The 5,660-nt window shown below is 24.8% G+C and overlaps 1 long non-coding RNA gene across 1 annotated transcript; it reads left to right on the forward strand.

Moving 5' to 3' along the window:
* Positions 1 to 4,300: 4,300 nt before the first annotated feature.
* LOC136076543 (uncharacterized) lies at positions 4,301 to 4,984 on the forward strand. The gene is made up of 3 exons (XR_010636358.1): positions 4,301 to 4,379; positions 4,692 to 4,760; positions 4,901 to 4,984. It is a non-coding gene; the product is annotated as an uncharacterized LOC136076543 (long non-coding RNA).
* Positions 4,985 to 5,660: the final 676 nt, after the last annotated feature.

A 5,660-nucleotide genomic window follows, 5' to 3' on the forward strand; every position in this document is an offset into this window, starting at 1 on the left:
TTTTTAACCAATCCCTCACTGAAACAGCTGCTAACCCAATCCAGCCTTATTTTGTTAAATCCAAATACAGTTTTACAATTTAGCCATAGTCAAAATCAAGCAATGGTTGGTTATTAGCAAGCAAAATAACATACACATAAATACACACACACACACACACACACACACACACACACACACACACACACACACACACACACACACACACACACACACACACTAACACACACACTGCTTTACATATCTATACGCAAAAGATAGCTATCAATTCAAACACACTTAAAAATGCTCAGAAATATTTATTATAACAGCATTAAAATATAATACAATAAAGCAGCAACAGAATACTTCATTAAATTTATTTAAAAGCATAAGTTCTACAAATATAGTACCATGAAAATTACATATGCAAAACAAAACATCAATGCTGGAAGTTTTTGTATTTATACGTCATTTTCATAATCTTTGGGATTTTTTCTTGAAAGTTGTGCATTTTTCTTGTTGGCCCAGTTAATAATAAATGCTAAGCCAAGAAAAGGAGGAGCGACGTAAAAGACTTGAGACATGAATCTTCTGTACAAATTCGGAAAACCTTTTGATAAAAATCCAACAAAAGCTCTTTGCTCAAATGGTGATATTGAATATTCTATAACATTTTTGAATTTTACAAGTTCTCCAAATTTGAAACCCATATTTCTGTTATTATAGTGACCTTATTCCAGCTACTTAGTACTATAGCGAAAAAAGTATTATGAAATCATTTATTACTACGCATGCGTTACTTACAACAAGATTCTTGAAATTCAAATTCTACTTTTTGCTTATTACACATTGAAATTACATTTTTGTTTATATTAATTTTTCAACGTTTCTCATTTTGGTACTCTGATTTTAGTGTTATCATTAGTTTTACATCATAAAAACATCAAAAGAAAAAGCATAAAGTATATTTTGAAGTATTCACATTTGTGTAATATATGTATAATATAACGGATATGTGTAATATAACACATAATGCATTGATAACTTTAACTCCACCTTAATCCAAAGAAACGGCTGGAATGTGTGCTTCATTCTGGAGTTGATATACCAGATGAACTCAGTGATAACTGTAATTTTAAGGAGCCAAATGCTTCACCCAATTTCTCTAACCAACAAGAACTTGATAGCTTATTATAAGCTTTTTTATTTTTTATTTTTTTCTGAAGTTATTTAGGAGCCCCCAGAAGTCCTTACGATCTTATCACAGAGCACCGCAGAAGAGCATTTAACAAGAAGTTGACGCCTCCTTCCGTACTAATATCGCTCGTCGGGCTAGAGATGGCGTCGAAACTCGGACCACTGGGTTCTGAGCCAGAACTCTACCACTGCGCCACGGCTGCTCAATTTAATATTAAATCAGAACTTCTGACATCTTTTTCGAAAAAAAATATAAGATCAAGCTGTAGAACCTCAAATAATTGGAAAAGGTATTAAAGATTGACATCTTTTTATGTAGTATCAAAATCACTGAGCAAATGTCATGATATTTTTGGTCTTTTTAATGACCGTGGCAGCGTTCACAATTCTGAAGAGTGAAGGTTATAAATTGACACCTTAACAACAACTCAAATTAATTAAGAAACATAAAAACATTTTGATAAACAAAGAAAAAATTTTTTTTGTCGTTGTTGAATTGAGTAATTTCTCAATCTGTAAAACAAAGTGTGCCAAAATGCAGATAGACTGGTAATAAAAAAAAAACAATCCGTCTTATTAACAAGTCCCTAAATCATTTCTGAAAAGAAAAAAACTAAAGTTTATACGCATTATTACATCGTAAAAAGTATTTTTTTAAAGTTGCATAACACTTTCTTTTTTTCAGTTAGGGTAACTTTACATAACTTTGCCCATCACTCAATGTCGCCCACCATCTTTAGTTCCTTATATATCAGTTAACTCACACGCTGCACCATCAAAGAGATGTACATTTATAGCCATATCAACATCAAAACAACTTTGACCTCAAAAGAATTATAAATAAAGAAGAAATAAAGAATCTCTTAAAGAGAATTTGATGGTTTTCGGTAATTCTTTTCCTACTTAATTTGCCCAATTCAAACCAGCTGATGCAACTCTACTGAGTTATTTATTTATTGTGCGTTTTAGATTAAAATTTAATTTTGTTCTCCACTGTTCATTTTCTGATTGTAATAACATTTACAATAGTTTGAAATGGTAGAATATGCATAAAATTGGTTTCTGCTCAACCTACCAAATAAACTCAACCTCGCCCACAGAATAAATATATTGTCGCCCAATGCATTCAAATTCGCCTGGGCAAGAATAGATGGAGCATGTTATATTAAGACTTGCGATACCATCAGTTTTAACAAAAAAACTTTTTGCCGTTACCCCCATTATTTTTTGATTAAATTGGGATGACATATTTAAAAAGTAATTGAAGTTCAAAATTATAAAATTTCGTAAGGATACATTTTACGAACATAATGTTTTTGAATGCTTTCAAAGAAGTATATTTTATATGTATTTTTATTCTATACCCAGCAAACATGTCAGCGTTGAATCAACGTTGAAAACCGGTCGCAGCGTAGAAAAAGCGTTACAGTCACAAAAACAACGCGCTTTCAACGTTGAATCAATGTTTGTTATTGTATACTAAATCGCGGTAAATTTAAACGTTGAATAAGCGTTGAAATTGTAACGTAATTTAGCTTCTCAAAAAAAGACGTTTATTCAACGTGGAATCAACTTACGCAAAAAGCCATTTTAAAGACGATTCAAAATCTATGCTTCATCAACGTTAAAAATAAACCGCTTTTTAAACGTCACATTTTCAACGTTGAATAAGCGTATAAATATCAACTTATATTATCTTCTCAAAAAACCGCGTTTGTTCAACGTTGAATAAAAGTACGCAAATAATCACTGTAAAAACGTCGCAAAGTTGAAGGTTTATCAACGTTAGACATTAGCTGCTTTTTCAACGTATTTAAGCTATTTATGAAACAACGCTTATTCAACGTTACATATACCAACGTTGAAAATGTGGTAGTTAAAAAACGTTGAAAAAGTGTTATTTTGCCAACGTTAATTAAACGTTGTTTTGACAACGTTAAGGAAGTGACACATTGAAAATTATTGTCTCATTAACTAGCCATTACAAAAATAATTTGCCGTAAAGAAAAGGCAACGAAAACTTAATAGAATGCATGCAGATGGTATAAAAAAAATATTTTGATAAAGTTATGTTTTATAACTTCTTTTTATTGCGTCTAATTTAAAACTTTTAGATTTTGCATCAAATTGTATATAATATACATAAATCTCAGAGTATATTCGGTTTATTCAGGTTATTTTTGTTGATGATTTATTTATTTGAAAATGACCATTTTAATAAATTGCAAAGTTGTATTAAATATGTTATTTCTAAGTTAAAAATAGCACTTAATTTTAATAAGATTCAGATGTTTTAAGTAATATCAAAATTAATAAAACATAATAAGTCAGACTAAATTTAGTCTGTTCACAGACTAATTTTTTTATTTATTTGAAAAACTTTAAACACCTTACCCTAATTATCAAGCAAATATTCAGTATAAAATCTTCAACCAATAATGAAAGTATGCATTATTAAGTTTTTTTTATATAAAAACACGTTTGGATAAGATACTTTATTTCCATTTTTTTTGAAAAACTTCTAATTTTAACAGGAAAAGTATTAAGTCCTAATTATAGAGTTGGTGTTGTATATTTAATTCTAACATTTATTCTTTATCATACATTTTTATTTATTTTAATAATATGTATTTATGCATATATATATATGGGTAAATTTATGAATATATATAAAAGAAATATATACATTTTATATATGTATATATAATGTTTATATTTCTAGTCCTAGTTTTAGAGTTGCTGTTGTATATATAATTCTAACATTTATTATTTATCACATACCTTTGATATGTATTTTTATTTATTTTAATATTATGTATTAATGCATGTAATTATGAATATATATATATATATATATATATATATATATATATATATATATATATATATATATATATATATATATATATATATATATATATATATATACATTTTATATATACATATATATATATATATATATATATATTTACATATATATACATACATTATATATATATATATATATATATATATATATATATATATATATATATATATATATATATATATATATATATATATATATATATATATATATATATATATATATATATATATATATATATATATATATATATATATATAAGCTGCCTATAATAGTTTTCCAATTGATTATTCATGGAACAAGCTTAGAGTTAAAAGATTTAAAGTTACTGGAGGTCATTAAATTTTACAGTACTCATTGCTATTTTAATTGTTTTATATGAATAAAAAAACTGTTATAGTTTTATATTAGTGGTGAAGTACTATATCAAATAAACTTCTATAATTAACGGTGAAGTACTATATCAAATAAACATCTAATAAGTCTTATTTTTATTTTGGGATAAGTAAAATTTTGAATCTGTTTATTGTATTATGATTGCCTAGATATATATCGTAATCTGTTTGCACTGGGTCTACATTTTAGTTTTTACATTTTTGTTTATATTTGTTTTACTAAATAATTACTTATAAGTATCTATTATTAGATAAAGAAGTAGGCGAAGGATTTAATTTTACGACTACAGAGGACTCCAAAAAAGAATGAAAGTAATTATGTTAGTGAATGATTGTGTTTCTCTTTGCATTTAACTATTTATATGGTGAAAAATAAATAAAACTTAATAATAACTATTAGTCATATCTGATTTTAATAATACTGTTTAAATTTTTTTGACATGTGATAAATTGATTTTAGGTGTAAGTTTATTTAGTAAAGTTCTGGTGGATCAAAGATAGAGGAATGATATGGTTTTAACAGGTTTCCATCTTATGAACAAAGTACATTGTATGATTTAAATTAATGGTTTATAGTTAAAACTATTCAAGTAAGTTTAATTTAGTTAATTTATGTATGGAATTGTGACTATTTTTAATTGTAAAATTTGACTTCCATAAAATGTATATGTCTATATATATATATATATATATATATATATACATTTATATATATATATATATATATATATATATATATATATATGTATATACGTATATATATGTATATACGTATATATATATATATATATAAAAATATGTAGATATATATATGTGTATATATATATATATATATATATATATATATATATATATATATATATATATATATATATATATATATATAAATAAATATATATATATATATATAATTTATATATATATATAGAATTTATATATATATATAGAATTTATATATATATATAGAATTTATATATATATATGTAATTTATTTATCTATATATTTTATATATAATAATAATCCATTTATTTAACCATAAAATATGAAAATTTACAATAATATTTATAAACTTACATAAATAAGGTTAGGTGTCACTCATATAGTTAAAAACTAGTCAATGGAGTGATACCTGAACCTATAATTATAAATTATATATATAAATAAGTTGTATATATATATATATGTATATATATATATATATATATATATATATATATAT

Source organism: Hydra vulgaris, chromosome 02, assembly GCF_038396675.1.
Source record: "Hydra vulgaris chromosome 02, alternate assembly HydraT2T_AEP".
Lineage (NCBI taxonomy): Eukaryota > Metazoa > Cnidaria > Hydrozoa > Anthoathecata > Hydridae > Hydra > Hydra vulgaris.